This window comes from Protopterus annectens, chromosome 5.part0 (assembly GCF_019279795.1).
Source record: "Protopterus annectens isolate FY-2018-M chromosome 5.part0, PAN1.0, whole genome shotgun sequence".
Classification (NCBI taxonomy): domain Eukaryota; kingdom Metazoa; phylum Chordata; order Ceratodontiformes; family Protopteridae; genus Protopterus; species Protopterus annectens.
This window is the reverse complement of record NC_056735.1, coordinates 1,633,123,895-1,633,144,589: the sequence shown is the minus strand read 5'-3', so window position 1 is coordinate 1,633,144,589 and position 20,695 is coordinate 1,633,123,895.

The following is a 20,695-nucleotide window of genomic DNA, read 5'->3' as shown; positions in this document are numbered from 1 at the left end:
AGATGACATTTCTGCATAATTAAATCTGCGCCCAAAGTAGTTTAAAGCAAAATCATACCGACGCTTAATAGTGCATTGGTTAAATCTAGCACAAAACTGACAACCCAGAAAATTATGATCAGGGCCTAGGCAAGGAATACAGTAAGAATGAAAGTCCTTATGAGGTATTTGCTTCCCACAAGAAATACAATTATTAACTTTTTCTGACATCGGTTCTGGAGCAAGAAAAAAGTTTCCCCAACGGGGTACTTAGCTTTATAAAAGACTTCAGATCTGAAATTCGAACTCGAAAATCTCAGGAGTTGGCCTACCGGCACTTGCGAACTGCTTCTGCTTCGAGCACTGTGCGGCAAGAAAGACTGAAGAAAATGGCATCGACTGCTTCTTTTATACCCCGACGACCTGACGTCAGGGAAGGGGCGATGACAGCTGATGCAGGACCCAAGACTTTGGAATTCAGGCCAACTGAGGGCAACCTGCCAGCAGGATTACCCAAATGTAATGACTGCAACAGTGAAACACGAAGAACATCCTTCTTTTGAATCCAACAATTCATACTCACATGCTAAAATCCACCAATCTGATCATGTGAATGACCTGAAGTCATGCAAAATATTATTAGTTGTAAAACTAAGTATATTTAAATAAATAATATTTTATGTTGATGCTTTCATTCAAATCTGAAAATGTATCAGCCTCAAGGATTATTTGCCATCGTGCTTCTTTATATTTGAGCATATTTTATACATTCCCCACTGTGACTAATATCAAATAACTTGGCACTATTCATTTTCTTTGTTAGTTATTTGTTTGTGCCTAGCACGCTAAACAGAAAAGACAACATCCCTGTCTGGTTCTTCTGATCAAATACAACTTATCAAAAATAAACCATTACCTTTTAATTCTTGCCTCTGATCCTTCATATACCATCCATTAATCCTATTATTGTATCAGGGAATGCAAATACTTCCATTTACCTACTCATAAAATCCCAGCTTACTCTGTCAAATGCTTTCTTTGCACCAAGACACACCATCAACAGCAGTATTTTCATACATTGTGCTTCCTTCAGGATCATCATTGTTCCATTAATGTTGCCAAATGTTTTCCTCCCCTCCAGAAAACCACATTGATCCACAGCTATCATTTTTTCAACACCTTTGCTGTTATCTTAGCTAATATAGACATACACTCTTTATAATCATGGTTTAAAATTGAAATAGGTCTATATGAAGCTGGATCTGAATGGTCTTTACCATCATTGGATAATACAGCCACCACAGCTTTCTTCCAAGATGTTAGCTTTTTCCCTTCCTTTTAAAGTACTGTTAAACAAAATCTCCAAGATCTTTATCATTTTCTTCCCTCATAACATACAAATGTCAACAGAAATACCATGTTCCTGGAGACTTTCCTGCTGATTGATTTTTATTCACAATTTTTATATCAACTTCTCCTAAGTTAACTATTAGTTGTTGACTCTCATCTACCTCTAATCTTAGCATAATTAAGTGTTCCATAAATATTTGCATTTTGCTCTTTCTTGATGTCCACATTCCTCTGCTTTATACAATTTTTTACAAAATTTCCAAAATATCTCCAATACCTTTACAGGATCTCTGGTTATTTTCCTTATTATAGACTGCCTAAGTTTGACAATGACCATTTCTACTTTCTGTTGCCTAAGTTGTTGTGCTAAAAGTTTTTGTGCTCTGGAGTTATCAAAAATATTTGCTTAACAGCAATCTTTCTGAACACAAGCACATTATCCAACTGCCCTATTATTTTCTCTTTAGCACTATTCTGTTGCACCTCTTCTTGTTCTATGAGATTCTCCTTATTCTGCAATACTTTAACCTTTGTCAAACCCTCTACATAATTATTTCTTACCACATCTCTTTCTCTTGTATTTCTATCTTATTTTAAATACCATTTTCATTTATCCAACTCACTTGCTATCACTTCTGTAGAAATTTCTATCTTCTCTAATAACTCCTGAATAATCTCTATACCCATTCCTTAAATCCCATACTTTTTAACAGGTAGGTGGGAAAGCATCATTGCCTTGTTTTTACCTCATTATCCTGCACTTTTATCTTAGTTTTTATCAATGCATGATCAGAAACAATTACTAGATAGGTGTCAAAGCTTTCAATAAAATGCAAATATTCATGAGAAATATCATTTCTATCCAGTCTAGCCCATTTATTGTACCTTAGGGATTAATATGTAAATTCTGACCAAGTTCTTACTACTGAATTCACATATCCTATACCAAATATTTTCATAAATGTCTAAAGAAATCTACCTTCCTTTGTTATATTTTCCTTTTTAGATCCCCCTGATGCATCCTCACTATTGCAAATCAAGTTGCAGTCTCCACCTATAAGTAATATTCCCTGCTGAAAGATGATTATTTCTCCCAAATTTTCATATTGCCAATAGCCCTTACTACAAATCTACCATTGTTGTCTTTTTTTCTTCTTCTATAACTATTGGAGACCATCTACCAATCAGTATTATTACTCCCCTTCTCTTTTGTCCCTGACAGTCTGCTGAATACCCATCATGAAATCCTTTCTTTATCAAATTCACATGCTCATTTCTTTCCAAATGCATTTCCCACACCATTGCTATTTGCATTCTGCATGTCTTAATATAATTCAATACTCTTTCATTTTTGTCTATACCTGTAAGGCCATTTATATTTCAAGATAATATGAATAGCAAAGACATTAAGACAAAATATACTGTTCACACCTAATATTAATGACATCTTTTTTGAATGTGTATTTCTGGCTTTTGTCTTACATGCACACCCTAATATTTGGCATGGGGACCTTTTATACAGTTGTTTCTTCTCTTCTACAATTGAACCTATCTCATATTTTTTCAAGACTTTTTGTTTTCTTGAACTCCCCCCAACAAAAATAAATAAAAACATTTTCAGAACACCCCATCCCCTTTTAATGTAAAACAAACATGCAAAAATATGTAAATCTTCATAAAACTGAGTTTAACCCTTCTGATAGGAACAATTGCCTAAAAGTGACAGCTGCTCCCACAGGCAATACCTGACCTAAAATTGAAGTTATCCATGTTAAAATGTATGTTACAGCCTATGTTCTTACTTACACTGATTGGTGTCTATTCTTTTATTTAATCAGTTCCTCTCCCAGATGTGAGAAACAGCATGTATGCCTTCAGTAAAAATCAACATTTAGCCCTAAGAAAAATAAACATTGGCCATCTTTAAATAAAACTAACTTGCACACTGTTCTATTAAATGCATTTAAGTATATTTTAAACATGAAACATCTTTATTAAACCATCACTTATGAGATAAGCAATCATACATTTATATAAATGAAAACAAACCACACTGAGACAATCCTAGTTGCAAGCAGTTTACATCACAAACCATACTGACACACTCCCAGTTACAAACATTATACGTCACTTATAATCTACCCAATCATTTTCAGTCAAACATTACATAGCTCATTTTAAGTCCTGCCTTCTTTTAAACCTCATTCCTCCCCAGTATGTACTGTTCCGACATCTCCCATTTTTTTCCTATGTAGTTTGCTCCAACCCTTTTCTAAAGATCTCAATTCCAGTTGTTTTATCTGTGTTACTATATTCACTACTTCTAATATAGTTGGTTTAGACTTTGATTTCCATTTTCTAGTAATTGCTTTTTTGGCAGCCATGATAATTTGACACAGCAAGACCTTACCACATCTAGGTAATTCTGATTCTGTACCATAGCTCAGAAAAATTATCTCCCTCATCACACCAATCTGCCCACCCTGCATCTCTGGCAGTGCATCCCACAGGGAATCCTTAAGTCCGCCAACCCACCACACTCCCAGAAAATATGTTCCCAAGTACCTCTTTCTTCCCTGTCTCACCTCCAACATTTGCTGTGCACCTGAGGAATAGTTCTCTGACGTCTACTTTTGGAGTAGAAAAACATCTATGTAAACATTTCCTACCAAAAATCCTAAATATTCTAGATTTTGTTGCATATTTGGGAGACATACATATATCCTCCCATTGTTTCTTTGTGAATTGCTTATCCAGTCTCTCTTCCCAATCATTTATAACCTCCTCTGATTGACTCTTATAGTTATCATGCAATATTTTATATGCTCTACTAATTATTCCTTTTTTAGTGGTCACTTCAGTTCTAAACTCTACTAAAAACTCTACCAGTGCTGGTCTTTCATTTATGACCCCCTATTAATTTTTCTTTGCCTATACTCTGATATCAATCCTTGATAGGGAAGGCAATCTTTAACCTGCAGTCCAAATAGATTATTGGCCTCTTCCCATTCTATTACCTTTCCCTCTCTAGTTATTTGCTCCCAATACCTTGGTTACTTTGCCAGTTTTCTCTAATAAATTCCAGCCCCCTCTTGCCTATTGTCTATATCCCTAATTGCAGTCATCCCTTTCAGCAGAATCTCCTTTCACCATTCCCATGTTGGCTTAGTTCTTAGAATACTTTATACTACTTTATGGCTATAACATTCTGTATGATTATTCTTATTCTCCTTAAAGACCTGCATCCAAAATCGCAGCCTCTCCTTGTTTCTTGAACTTCCCGTTTCAACATCATCCCTTTCCACTTTGAATTATAGTTTTCTGCTTCTGCTATGTATAGGAGCCTTAACTGTGTAGCTCTGAAATACCCTTTCAAATTGGGTAATCCCAGACCACCCTGTTCTACTGGAAGAATCAGCTTACCCCACTTGTCTTACCATATTCCCCTCCCAGATGAAGTCCTTCAGCTCTTTATTAATTGCTATCCACAACTTCTCCTCTGGTTGATAAAAATATGCCTGACCTGTGTATAAGACTAAAGGGACTAAAAACATTTTGACTGCTTGTATCTTACTATCTATATACATGTAAGAAAGCTTCCATTTTCTCAGTTTTTGTATTATCTTTTGTTTAGTCTCTTCCCACATATCCTTAGCTGCCACACCAGAATCATTTTTAATCCATACTCTTAAATATTTATTTCATTTTATCATGTCCCCATGAATACGGACATTGCTGAAGCAACTCATGTGTGGGTACATAATTTACCGCTATTGCCTTTGTTTTAGCTTCAATAATTTTGTATCCCAAAAAGATTTAAAACTGTCTCAAAATGTTCCACAACACTGTAATGCATCTTTCTGGTTTTGTCAGGTATAAAATAATGTCATCTGCAAATAGAGCCAGCTTTTCTTGACTACCATACGAATTATATCCTTGAATTTCTGAGCCCCTTATTTTCTTTGCCAGTGGTTCTAAATATAATGTAAATAACAAAGGGGAAAGTGAACACCCCTCATATATTCTTCTAATCAACCTTATAATTTTTTCAGGAAATGCAAATGCTTCCATTGCCCTGCTCATAAAGTTCCAGCTTAATTTGTCAAATGCTTTCTCTGCATCAAGACCCATCAACAACAACAATGGTATTGTCTTACATTCTGCTTCCCTCTGGATCATCAGTGTTCTGTTAATGTTGGCAAATGTTTGCCTCCCCTCCACAAAACCACACTTTTCCATATCTATCAATTTTGACATTACATTTGTCATTCTTTTAGCCATTATAGACGTGAGTACTTTATAATCATGGCTTATTATTGAAATGGGCCTGTATGAAGCTGGGTCTAATGGATCATTGCTCTCTTTAGGTATTACAGCTACCACTGCTTTCTTCCAGGATGTTGGTACTTCTCCTCCTCTTAAAATATTAGCTTCCAAACTTCCACAGGAATACCATCTAATCCTGGGGACTTTCCTGTAGATTGGCTATACATCGTGATTTTTAACTCATCTCCTCCTATCCTAACTATTAGTAATTGAGCCTCATCTACCTCTAACGTTATATTTAATTCTTCCATAAACATTTCTATATTTATATTTTCTTGATTTCCATATTTCTCTGCTTTATAAAGACTTTCATAGAATTTCTAAAATATTTCTAATACCTTTATACGATCTTTTGTTACCTTCCTTCTCATAGGCTCCCTAAGCTTTGCAACAGCTCTTTCTACTTTTTGTTGCCTGAGTCGTTGTGCTAAAAGTTTTTGTGCTCTACTGTTATTATCAAAAAACAGTTGCTTAGCAGTCTTTCTAAACTAGTGCATATCATTGAGGTAATCCCTTATTTTCTGCTTAGCATTCTGCAGTTGATCCTCTTCTTATTCCCCCTAGTCTGCAATACTTAAACATTTGTCAGTCCCTCTAAAAAATTCTTGCTACTTCTTAACCATAGCTCCCTTTCTTTTATTTCCACCCTATTTTTAAACTCCACCTTAATTTTATCCCACTCTGTAGCTATATTTTCAGAAGAAATTTCTGTCCTCTCTAACAGCTCCTGAATAGTCTCCACTACCCATTCCTTAAATTCCTCTTTTTTCAACAGATAAGTGGAAAAGTGTCAGTGTCTCATTTTTATTTCATTACCCTGTGTTTTTATTTTAGTTATTATTGGCACATGATCTGAAATAGTTATTGGGTATGTATCAAGACCTTCAATTAAATGCACATGTTCTTGTAAAATGTAAATTCTGTCTAGCGTAGCGTAGTTTTTATATCTTGGGGAATAATATGTAAATTCAATCCGAACCCATATTAGTGAATTCACATCTTTCTTGTCAAATAATTTCATAACTGACTTCAACAAATGGCTAAGTTTCTGGTGTCATTCTAAGGGGATCCAGTATCTGTCTGCTTGGGAAGACATGACTGACAGACCTCGATGCTTTGCCAGAGATGGCCTGCATCTGTCACCACTGGGTTTCCAGGTACTGGCCAAGGCTCTTGCCACCCCTATAGTGCCTTTTTTAGGTGGTGTTCCAAAGACCAAATTACCTCTGTAACAGCTATAAATAAATGCAATCTGAGGGTGATGTTGCTCAATGCTAGAAGTCTAACTCTCAAGATGCACTCGCTCAAAGCACTCCTCAAAATGGAGAACATCGACATTTGTGCTGCAATGGAGACCTGATTTAAAGCAGCAGAAAGCACTCCTGCACTACCAGGCTATAACTCATTCCACACCTTTTTGCTCCAGAACATGGACTGAAGCTCCAAAGCAGTGGTGTCTCCATATTCATAAAGGATATGCACACCTCCAAACTAGTAGCCCAGCATAACGCATCTGAGATACTCCAGGTACAACTAATATTGGGTAAGACGACGATTCAGGTCGTAGCCTACTATAGGTTCCCAACCATGTCCCAAGACTCTCACTCCACATTCCTAAGCATACTAGGTGACTTCAACTACCCCTCCATAAGCTGGGAAAACTACTCATGCACCAACGCACTGGCCCAGTGCTTCCTGGAATTCATCAATTCTAATGCCCTGGACCAGCTCATTCTTACCCCCACTAGAAGAAGCAACATCCTTGACCTGGTTATTACTCGCATGGGCAACTGTTGCTTTACACCAATAGTCAAGTCCTCCCTGGTTAGATCCGACCAAAAACTAATCACCATGGAAATCCACATCTCACCCACACACCGGTATCCACCATGCAAAACTTCTCCAAAGCTGATATGATAGAGAGAAGGAATGTTGATATATTGTGCATGCAAGAGACTAGATGGAAGGGGAGTAAGGCCAGGTGTATTGGGGGTGGGTTCAAATTGTTTTATCATGGTCTGGATGGGAGAAGAAATGAGGTAGGGATTATCCTCAAGGAACAGTATGCCAAGAGTGTTTTGTTTTGGAGGTGAAAAGAGTGTCAGATAGAGTGATGTTTATCAGGCTGGAAATTGATGGTGTAATGATGAATACTTTTGAAAAAACGAAAACACAGGTTCCCAGCTCACACCACTCTACTAATTCAAGTAGGATTTTAATCTTTAAGTGCGTTAAAATGTCATACACTTTTCGTCAAAGTCTAGTACCTTAACTTCTTGAGCTGGGAACCTGTGTTTTCGTTTTTTCAAAAGTTTGTCACATTTTTTATTGGTAATGATGAATACTGTTACTGCATATCCTCCACAAGTTGGGTGTGCGATGGATGAGGAAGAAAAATTTTGGAGTGAATTGGATGAAGTGGTAATGAGTGTACCCAAGGGTGAGAGAGTGGTGATTGGAGGGGATTTCAATGGCATGTTGGTGAAGGCTAACTCAGCACATCTTTTACGTTCTTATGTTGGTGAAGGCAGCAGAGGGGATGAGGAAGTGATGGGTAGGTATGGTGTTAAGGAGAAGAATGCAGAAGGTCAGATAGTAGTGGATTTTGTGAAAAGGATGGACATGGCTGTGGTGAATACATATTTTAAGAAGAGGGAGGAGCATAGGGTGATGTACAAGAGTAGAGGAAGATGCACACAGGTGGATTATATCCTATGCAGGAGGGCCAATCTAAAGGAGATTGGAGACTGTAAAGTGGTGACAGGGGAAAGTGTATTTAGGCAACAGAGGATGGTGGTCTGTAGGATGACGCTGGTGATCAAGAAAGGGAGGAGGAGTGGGAGGGCAGTGCCAAGGATCAAATGGTGGAAGTTGAAAAAGGGTGATTGTGAGGTGGAGTTCGGGGAAGAGTTAAGACAGGCACTGGGTGGCTATGAAAAGTTACTGAATAGCTGGGTAACTGCATCATTGCTGGTAAGGGAGACAGCTAGAAAGGTGCTTCGTGTGACATCTGGACAGAGGAAGGAGGACAAGGAGACCTGGTGGTGGAACAAGGAAGTGCAGGACAGTATACAGAAAAAGAGGTTGGAGAAGAAGTGCGATTGTCAGAGAAAGATGAAGAAAGTAGACAGGAGTATAAGGAGAGGAGGCATATGGCAAAGAAAGAGGTGGTGAAGGTAAAGGATAATGTGTATGGAGAGTTGTATAAAAGGCTGGACACTAAGGAGGGAGAAAATGACCTGTACCGATTGACTAAGCAGAGGGACCGAGCTGGGAAAGATGTGCAGCAGGTAAGGGTGATAAAGGATAATGAGGGAAATGTACTCACAAGCGATGAGAGTGTGTTGAGCAGATGGCAAGAATACTTTGAGGGGATGAAGAATGAATAGAGTGAGAGAGAGAGAGAGAAGGTTGGATGATGTGGGGATAGTGAATCAGGAAGTACAACAGATTGGTAAGGAGGAAGTACGGAAAGCTAGGAAGAGGATGAAGAATGGGAAGGCTGTTGGTCCAGATGACATACCTGTGGAAGCATGGAGGTGTTTAGGAAAAATGGCAGTGGAGTTTTTAACCAGATTCTTTAATAAAATCTTGGAAAGTGAGAGGATGCCTGAGGAGTGGAGAAAAAGTGTTTTGGTACCAATTTTTAATGAGGGTGATGTGCAAAGCTGTAGTAACTACAGAGGGATAAAACTGATCAGTCACAGCATGAAGTTATGGGAAAGAGTAGTGGAAGCTAGGTTAAGAAGGGAGGTGATAATTAGTGACCAGCAGTATGGTTTCATACTGGGAAAGAGTACTACAGATGTGATGTTTGCTCTGAGAGTGTTGATGGAGAAGTATAGAGAAGGTTAAAAGAAGTTGCATTGTGTCTTTGTAGACTTAGAGAAAGCATATGACAGGGTGCCTAGAGAGGAGTTGTGTTACTGTATGAGGAAGTTGAGAGTGGCAGAGAAGTATCTAAAAGTGGTACAGGGTATGTACAAGGGTAGCCTGACAGTGGTGAGTTCTGCTGTGGGAGTGACAGATGCATTTAAGGTGGTGGTGGGATTACATCAAGGGTCAGTTCTGAGCCCTTTCTTATTTGCAGTGGTGACGGACAGGTTGACGGACAAGATCAGACAGGAGTCCCCGTGGACTATGATGTTTGCAGATGACATTGTAATCTGTAGTGAGAGTAGGGAACTGGTTGAGGAGACGCTGGAGAGGTGGAGATATGCTCTAGAGAGGAGAGGAATGAAGGCCAGCAGGACTAAGACAGAATATATGTATGTGAATGAGAGGGAGGATAGAGGAATGGTGAGGATGCAGAGAGTAGAGTTGGCAAAGGTGGATGAGTTTAAATACTTGGGATCAACAGTTCAAAGTAATGGTGAGTGTGAAAGAGAGGTGAAGAGGAGAGTACAGGCAGGGTGGAGTGGGTGGTGAAAAGTGTGAAGGGGTGATTTGTGACAGACAGGTACCAGTAGGAGTGAAAGAGAAGGTCTACAAGTACTGAGACCAGCTATGTTGTATGGGTTGGAGATGGTGGCATTGACAAAAACACAGGAGTCAGAGCTGGAGGTGGCAGAGTTAAAGATGTTAAGATTTGCATCAGTTGTGACTAGGATGGACAGGATTAGGAATCAGTATATTACAGGGTCAGTTCAGGTTGGATGGTTTGGAAACAAAGCCAGAGAGGTGAGATTGTGTTGGTTTGGACATGTGCTGAGGAGGATTGCTGGGTACATTGGGAAAAGGATGCTAAGGATGGAGCTGCCAGATAACAGGAAAAGAGGAAGGCCTAAGGTAAGGTTTATGGATGTGGTGAGAGGACATGCAGATGGTTGGTGTAACAGAGCAAGATGCAGAGGACAGGAAGAAATGGAAACAGATGATCCACTGTGGCGACCCCTAATGGGAACAGCTGAAAGCAGAAGACTCCTCTTTTCCTTTGTCCCAGGTATTCCTCTGAATAACCATCCTGAAAACCTTTCTTCATCAAATTCACATGTTCAGTTCATTCTAAGTGCATCTCCTGTAGCATAGATATTTGCAATCAACATTTTTAATATAGTTGACTGCTCTTTCTTTTTTGTATTTATCTCTGAAACCATTGACATTTAAAGACATTACAGAAGGCATCACTGCATTAAAAATTATTATTCCCACCTTTTATGTATAGCACCTATTTTGTTAAATGTCTAATTCCAGCTTATGTGTTACATGCATACACTGTTTGACAGACTGAACTTTTATACAATTGTATCTTCTCATATCTATATCAGCCTATGTCACATCTTACAGAATATTTGTTTTACTGAAAGCCCTCAGACAAAAAACAAACACACCTCCAATACCCCCTAAACCTATTAACTTAATACTAACACATAATACTATGTGTGACAACCATGCACTGGCCCAGTAATCAAGGAGCCTCAATCCTCACCACTAGCACAATTGAGGGGCATCCACATTGGGAAGATAATAAGTACACACACACAGTAAAGTACAATTTCCCTTAAGAGCACACAGATATCACAGTCAGTCTGGGGCTGGTTTCTCCCTTTCTCTCCAGATCCCCAATAAGACTCCTCACTGGCATAGCTATAGGGTTCAGATCTCAGCCAAGTTGTCAAGCCAAAACCTCCAGCACCCTCTCTGTTCAACCAGTGCTTTGTGTCCCTGCCCAAGTAGCTGACACACATGCACTTTGAAATTTGATTTATATACAAACACACAGACACACCTGGGGAAGGCTGGCACAGGTTCACTAGCTATGCCCTCTTCTGCCCAGACTATACAGTAGTACCACCTGCCACCAGCCACCCTTATCAGCTACTATAAAGGCCCTTACCAAAGGGTGCCCTATTCTACTGTGAAATGTTACTATTGTTCAAATAGTAAGTGTGACTGAGACTTGAAGGCTATTGGTGTGGCTTGTACAGTATCACCAAATACATGCAAGTACTCTAAGAGCTTAAATTATATCTACACAAAACAGCCACAGTTAAAATGTTTAAAAATATTTAATAATAAATAATAAAAACACAAGACAATATTCATTAATTCAACACAGTGACACTAGAGAGTTCAGAAATCACAGGAAATATTTTAAAACAACATTGTAAGACAGTCTGACATAAATATAGAAAACAGGTACACTAATCTTGCAATTTCTATCTATCTCTAAGAGAAATACTAAGATCTAAATCCTACTTACAGAGCAAGGCACAGTGCTGGTGAGTTGTTAACAGGTCTGAAGAAAAATACAAAATGCAATCTTTCTCTTTAGATAGTTCTTAAATTGATAATACACATTACTATTGAGTCATTTCAGATTACATCATTCTTGTCACTTTTGCTTAAGTTTCCTAGGCTCACAGAACTTAAAATTTAACATTTCTTTGTGATATGCAACTGCCAGGAAATCACAGCAATAAAAGACACTTTACATGTGAAACCTAATAATTATCTCTGTCTTAAGGCAACAGAAAGAAGCTCCTAGCCCAGACATCCTGTATCTTAGCTTGATATCACACACAGTCATAAAATTCTTTTGTTATCAGCTTATTTTCTTAGAGTTTGCAAGTTAACTCTATATGTCCCAGTTTTCTGCCATGAAAACAAACATTACATAGGCATAGAGTTTATACACATTTCTGCTTTCTTACAGCAGGGTGCACTGTGGTTACATTTTTGAAGCTAAGCACATAATAGTTTTCTCACATTGTAAAACAAGTCTGTGGATCATATTAATATTTACAATGACCTAGAATTATTTACAAAATTCTATCTAGCTAGGCTGGCAGCCTTCGTATTTTATCACATTTCTCTCTCCCCCGAGAACTCAAGCTAGTTTTTCAAGTGTCCCTTGACAAATGTTGCTTGAGAGGGTTGAGTCTAGCTGGGTATACCTTACCCATTCCCTGTCTTGAGAGCCCAAGAGAACTTGAGAGCATTGGCATTGCTAATCCCACTGCGATGTTGCACTGACATATTATATGCTTGCAACCCTAGGCTCCACCTTAGTAACTTGGCATTTTGCTGGCTGGCTCAAAGTAATCATGTTAGGCGATTGTGATCTGCAACTACAGTGAATTTCCTTCCATACAGCTAAGGCTGAAGTTTCTGTAGTGCCTACACTATGGCTAGACATTCCGTTTCTACAAGCTGCATAGCATTCCTCCCTGGGTTGAAGCCTACAACTGAGATAAACCACTGGGTGTTTTTTTCCCCAAGGAAAAAAATTGGCTAAGTGCAACCCCCACCCCATTGTTCAAAGCATCCACCTGCACAACAAATTATTTGTTGTAATCTGGACTGGCTGACACAGGGAGTCCCCAAAAGCTTCTTTAAGCTTCTGGAATGCCTGCTCACATGCTGTGGTCCACACTACCATATCTGGCCTGTTTTTCCTTGTCAGGTCTGTGAGGGAAGCAGCTATGGTACTATAACTGTGGAAAAACTTTCTGTAGAACCCTGCTGTCCCTAAAAATGCCCTCATCTGCTATTTGGTAACAGGTGCAGGCCATGCCTGAATGGCTTCCACTTTGGCAGGTTCTGGCCTGATCTTACCACTCCCCACTCTATGTCCAAGGTAGGAGACCTCTGCCATACCCACCTGGCATTTGGTGGGCTTAATGGTCAACCCTGCCCTCTGCAGTCAGCCCAGCACCTCCCTGACATGCTGAAGGTGCTCTTGCCAGGAATGGCTGTAGATGGCAATATCATCTATGTAAGCAAGGGCAAAATCTCCTGCTAGGATATGATCTACTAGCCTCTGGAAAGTCACTAGGGCATTTTTCATCCCAAAGGGCATCTTTGTGAACTCATACAAGCCAAAAAGAGTCACAAAGGCTGACCTCTCTCTAGCACTGGGAGTCAAGGGCACCAGCCAGTAATCCTTGGTAAGATCAATGGTGATAAGATACTTAGTCCCACCCAGCTGTTCTAGGGCCTCATCTGTCCTAGGCATGGGGTAAGCATCTAACTCTGTGTGACTGTTTAATTTCCTGTAGTCCACACAGAACCTGGTGCTACCATCCTTCTTTGGCACCAGCACCACTGGGGAGGCCCAGGGACTGTTGGACTCCTGAATTAACCCTAGTTCCAACATTTCCTGTATCTCCTCCCTCAGAGTCTGTTTGACTCTCTCAAGCACCCTATAAGGAGCCTGCCTAATAGGCCTTTGGGGTCCTGTATCCACCTGGTGCTACACCAGGTGGGTGCACCCTGGTTTCCCAATGAACATGTCCCCAAACTCCTGTAACACTGCTCAGATTTCTCAAACATGGGTAGGAGATAGCTGCTGGGACATTGCTACTCCTTCCACTGAGGTGAAAGTCCAAGCCTCTCTGAGGGGATCAGTCACCAGATCTCCCTCAGACTCCTCCTGCAATCCATTACAAATACTCAGCACAAGGGCCTCCCTATCCTGGTAAGGTTTCATCTTGTTAACATGGTACAATTTGTGCTCCTGACTCCTGCCTAGCAGTTCCACCATGTAATTAACATCACTGACCTTCCTTACCACCTTGTAGGGTCCCTCCCAGGCTGCCTGCAGCTTGTTATGTCTGACAGAAATGAGAACAATTACCTGCTGCCCTACAGCATACTCTCTAGCTCGAGAATTCTTGTCATACCAGACCTTTTTCTGCTGTTGGGCTTCTGTCAGGTTCTCCTGGACCAAGCCCATGAGTTCCCTGAGCCTTGTCCTGGGGTTTAGGACATATGCCACAACAAACTCCTTGTGAGATTCATACTCATCCTCCCACTCATCACAAATTAAGTCTAGAGGCCCCCTCACCTTATGCCCATACAACAACTCAAAGGGTGAAAAACCTGTGGATTCCTGGGGAACCTCACTGTAAGCAAACAACAGATGGGGCAAATATTTGCCCCACTCCCTCTTAGACTGGTCTGCAAATGCCCGTAGCATGGACTTGAGTGTAAAGTTTAATCTTTCACCAAGACCATTAGTCTAGGGATGGTAGGGGTGGTCTTTAGGTGCTTCACCAAACAGTGTTTCCACCTTTTGTTCTTCACGTTGCCTCCATGAACATTTATATGCCACATGGCCTTACTGGTTGCAATCAAAACATTTAACCCTAGGTCCTGGATGTGTACCTGGACTAGTGGTTTCCCCTGCTACTGGCAAATTCTCTTGGGGCAGTCTGGGCTGCCCACCATGGGTTCCCTTAGACCCATGAGCAGCACTGGTGTCCCTTTCCTGTGCAGTGATGCCCTGTTTGCTAGGTATAGGTCTCCCTTCTTCCCCAAATCATCTGCAGTAGAACATTGTCTATCAGCTAACCAGATCCTCATGTCCTCAGGCAAAGTGCTAAGGGCCTATTCTCTCACCAAAAGGTCTGCCACCCCTTTAAAAGTGGTGACCTGACATCCACTCACCCACCTATGAAAATAAGTGCTCAGTTTAACAACATATTCACACACACTTTCATCTGCCTTGCTTCTATGCTCACAAGACATTTTCCTATAAGCTTCAGGTGTTAGCTTAAAAATTCTAGCAAACAATTATTTACAGCATTATAATTTAAAAAGTCATTGTCAGACAGTTTGGACAAAATAGTTACAGTTTTACCATGCAGTAAGGGGGTCAGGAACTGTACCCAGAACCCTTGGTCACTATTATACTGTTTACATACCCTCTCAAACATATGAATGAAACTATGAAAATTATCCCCCTCTGTAAACCGTGGAAGAAATTTACTGACCTTTGTTGCTTCTCGGGTTAGGTTACTCCCTTCCCCATTACCTCCATGACTCTGGCAAAGAGTCAGCATCTCCTTTTCATGTTGCCTCTGCCTGTCCTTCTCCTCAGCTTCCAGGCATAGCAGTTTCTCATTTTCCTCAATCTCTAGACATTGCAGTTTCTCATTTTCCTCACTATCTAGATGCCTCAGTCTTTCTGCTGCTTCTATTTCCAAATGCTTGGCCTCCAACTCAAGTCTCTTTAGCTCCAGACAGACTTTTAAGTCCTCTGTAGAAAGGTTGAGCTGTCCATTCACTGAGTGTTGTACATCTCTACAACCACTCTGATCATCCTCCTGGTTGCTATTCTCTGATACAGCTGTGACAAAAGCTGCAATCATGTCTGCTTTAGTTAGGTTTCCATGCACCAGTCCTTTAGCCTGGCACATCTCAGCCAACTGGCTCCTTGTCAGGTTGCATACTCCTCTGCTGACATGCCTGCCTGCTCTCCTTGACTAACTAAGCTTACAAAAGAAATAAAACAATTGTGATCTAAACTCTGAATGTTCACTGATTTAGAGCACAAAAACACCTTGAGTGCTCACTGTACACAAGCTACAGGAATTCACTATCCACACCACTACAAGCCAATTAATATGTAATGTGGCCAACTCACCACTATCAGCCAATTAATATGTGATGTGGATAACTCACCACTGCCAAACAATTAATATGGGATGCCCGTGCACTGGCCCAGTAATCAGGGAGCCTCAATCCTCACCACCAGCACCAGTGAGGGACATCCACATTGGAAGGACAACAAGTACACACACAGTAAAGTACAATTTCCCTTAAGAGCACACAGAGATAGGTTCATAGGTTCATACTTGGCTATCTGCCCTGGGGCAATTATAAGCCTAGCCCGATTCTGTATGGCTTACGCCACCCCTTGATTTGAGTATACTGTGCCCTTTTTAAGGTTTAGTTTACTGTGCCTCTAATAGTGACACGGGAGTAATCCTTGGGACAAACCTATGATCCCCCATCCACCTATCGAGATTCTTCTTGAAGAGATTCAGTGAGATGCTCTGCCTCACATGAACTGGAATTCTATTCCAAAGCGAAGGGAGCCTCTGGGTTATGAACCTGTCCCTCCAGCAAGTTCTATTTATTTCTGTGCTGAGGTTCAAGTCCCTCGAGCGTGTGGCTCTAAGGGATTTAGATTTACTGAGGTGGAGTATGTCCATTAATTCTGGATTTGACATAGCTTTGTATGTCAGGCATAGATCGCCTCGAAGTAGGTGGTATGCAACTGAGTAAAGCTGGAGTTTTTTTAACCGAGCAGCATATGGCATCTGTTTGAGACCCTTGATCCTCTTGGTGAGATACTTTTGGGGTCTTTCTAATTGCTGCAGGTGTCGGGTAAGGTACATCCCAAAAGGGGCATTGTATTCTATGATGGGCCTGATGAGGGATGAATAAAGGCACGATTACCTCTCTTGATCTAGATGTGAAACCCTTTGTGATGAGGTGGGCTATGTAGAAGGTCTTTCTAACCACTTTGGCAATGTGGTTTTCAAAGGAGAGATTGTTATCAACTTGGGTCCCCAGGTCCCTAATAACTTTCTCTGTACTTAATGGGTTTCCGCCTATGTGGTAATTTGTGGGCACATTGTTTTTGCCAAAGGGTATGACTATACATTTTTTGGCATTTAGCTTTAAACCATGGTGCTGGCACCAGTTATCTGTCTCTGTGAGACCTTTTTGAAGGATGTTTGTGTCAGCTGGAGAGTCGATTATGGTGCCCAGTTTGCAGTCGTCTGCAAACTTGGTGAGCCATAGTCCTCCCACGTTTGCCTGTACCTCGGAAAAGTATATACCAAACAAGAGTGGTCCCAGGACAGAACCCTGTTGGATGCCACTTGTGACCGGTTTCGAGTCTGACATGGCTCCAGCAACTCTCACTTTGTGGGTTCTGTCTTTGAGCCAGTTTGCGACCCATCTTGTGACATAGGGGTTTATATTTAGCTGGATAGCTTATCTATGATGCCCGAGTGGGGTATTGTGTCAAATGCCTTTGCAAGGTCCAAATAGGCTGTGTGGACTACCTTCCCTTCATCTATGGCTTTGGTGACTGTTTCGAAGAAGTCAACCAGTTTCAAAAGGCAGGATCTGCCCTTGACAAAGCCGAACTGGGTAGGATCTAGTGTCTGTAGGTCCCCAATGTCTATGTTTATGAGCTCAATGATGATCCTCTCCATAGCCTTGCAGACTAAGCTAGTCAGGCTTATGGGGTCCACCTTTGTGGAATGGGACCACTGTTGCTGTACGCCATTCTGTGGGCACATATCCTGTAGTGAGGCTGAGATTATATAGCTGTTTTATTTGAGGGATTAGTTCCTCTTGGAGTTCATGTAGGACGCAACCTGGGACGCCATCTGGTCCCATGGAAGCAGTGTTTTTTGCTTTGGAGAGGGCAGCCTTCACCTGAGCATCAGAGATGTTTGGGAGGCAGCCCTCTGCCGGGATAGATCACAGTCAGTCTGGGTCTGGTTTCTCCCTTTCTCTCCAGATCCCCAATAAGACTCTTCACTGGCACAGCTATAGGGTTGAGATCTCAGCCGAGTGGTCAAGCCAAAACTTCCAGCACCCTCTCTGTCCAAACAGTGGTTAGTGTCCCTGCCCAAGTAGCTGACACACTTACACTTTGAGATTTGATTTATATACAAACACACAGAACCTCCTGGGGAAGGCTGGCACAGGTTCACTAGCTATGCCCCCTTCTGCCTAGACTATATGGTAGCACCACCTGCAACCAAACACCCTTATCAGCTACTATAAAGGCCCTTACCAAAGGGTGTCCAATTCTACTGTGCAATGTTACTATTATCCAAATAGTAAGTGTGACTGAGACTTGAAGGCTATTGGAGTGGCTTGTACAGTATCACCAAATACATGCAAGTACCCTAGAGCTTAAATTATCTCTACACAAAACAGCCACAGTTAAAAGGTTAAAAAATATTTAATAATAAATAATAAAAACACAAGACAATATTCATTAATTTAACACAGTGACACTAGAGAGTTCAGAAATCACAGGAAATATTTAAAACAACATTGTAGGACAGTCTGACATAAATATAGAAAACAGCTACACTAATCTTACTATTTCTATCTATCTCTAAGAGAAATAAGATCTAAATCCTACTTACAGAGCAAGGCACAGTGCTGGTGAGTTGTTAACAGGTCTGAAGACAAATACAAAATGCAATCTCTTTTTCCTGAGATGGTTCTTAAATTGATAATACACATTACTGCTGAGTCATTTCAGATTACATCATTCTTGTCACTTTTGCTTAAGTTTCCCAGGCTCACAGATCATAAAATTTAACATTTCTTTGTGATCTGCAACTGCCAGGAAGTCACAGCAATAAAACACACTTTACATGTGAAACCTAGTAATTATATCGGTCTTAAGACAATAGAAGGAAGCTCCTAGCCCAGACATCCTGTCTCTTAGCGTGAGATCACACACAGTCATAAAATTATTTTTTTTTATCAGCCTATTTTCTTAGAGTTTGCAAGTTAACTCTATATGTCCCAGTTTTCTTCCATGAAAATATACATTACACAGGCATAGCATTTATACACATTTCTGCTTTCTTCCAGCAGGGTGCACTGTGGTAACATTACATAACAGTTTTCTTACATTTGTAAAACAAGCCTGTGGATCATATTAATATTTACAATGACCTAGAATTATTTACAAAATCCAGTCTAGCTAGGCTGGCAACCTTCACATTTTATCACATCTTCAAATACTGAAGTTTTACCCTCCTAATAGGAACAAAAGTCCCAAACTGACAGCCACACTCATAGACTTCAGTTAACCTAAAAGAAAGGTTAAACATGCTAAAACGCATGGTGCAGCCTGTGCTTCTACTATATGCTAATTGGTTTTGTCTTTTCTTTATTGCTCTCTCTGCTGGGAAAACCCCTGAATGTTTTCAGAGAACATTATGTCCTAGCCAATTTCTCTTCTCATTTTTTTTCTTCAGCTACTCTCCACCAGCCTGTAGCCAGTTTCTCTTTATCAGATTGTCTCCATGAAGACACAAGAACCAGGCAGCCAGTTTCTCTTTATCAGATTGTTTCCATAGAAACATGAAGACCAGCTGCAGAATTGCAACTGAGCATACATGCTTTTGCTAGAACAAAGCCTCATAACATGCAATATTCTTTTTCATTTATAGGTTCATAGGTTCATAGATTAGTACTAGGCTAATTGCCCTTCTGGGCCATTTTAAGTCTAGCCAATTACCCCGTGTGAGAATCCAGCCATGAACCTGGAGTCTGTAAGGTAAACACCTTAACCACCATACCAACCTCCAAACCAAGTGATACTGCTCAATGTCGGAATTGAAACAAAAATCTCCACTCTCTGCAAGCTCTCCTAACCCTGGAGAATGTAGACGTCTGTGTAGTTACTTAGCCATGGTTTAAATCCATGGAGAGCACTTCAGCATGTAATGACGTCCACACATTTAGGCCAGATACTGCACAGAAATGGAGAAAAGGTGGTAGTGCCTCAATATGCATCAAAAACAATCACATCTCTGTGGCTGTCTGTCAACCAGTGTAATGCACAGAGCTCCTCTACTTACAACTCACCATAAGCAAAGACCCATAACATATCTTTGCTAGATATAGGTTCCCTCTCTATGTCCCAGAAACCCCTTACCACTTACTTAAATGATCTCAAGTCACTGTCTATTCAACCCAGCACCATGCTCATAAGTGACTTCAACAACCCCACTACAAACTGGGAATCGTACAGGACCTCAGATTTGCAGGCACAATGATTCCTGGACTTTGATAACACAAATGCTCTGAACCAGCTAGTACGTATTTACTTCCTTACTCTTAAAACGTGTTACTAAATCAATCTAAGGTCCTTAATTCAGTCATTTCCCCTTGCATGAATGAGAAAAAGCACAGTAATTTTTCTTTTGTCATGGTCTTTTAAACAGGCCTTTTTTTTCATTGCATTGCCTACATTTTTTAAAACTGAACAAGAAGAAAGAGAGAAGGGAGAAAGAAAAAAAAAACAGCACCTGTTTACAATCTCCATTACACTTAAAATAACTGAGACAACTTTACTTTATAGCATGCAAAGAAAATCTTACCCCACAAAATAGTGCTAGTAAGAAAAAAAATTCTTTACTTACAGTTAACTTTCTCCCTCCTCTTCCCTACCCAAAGAATTTTTGAACATTAATGACACAAAGTAGTGCATATGGTTTAGAGTCCCCCACAAGTCCAACAAATTCTGAAAAAGTCCAATATT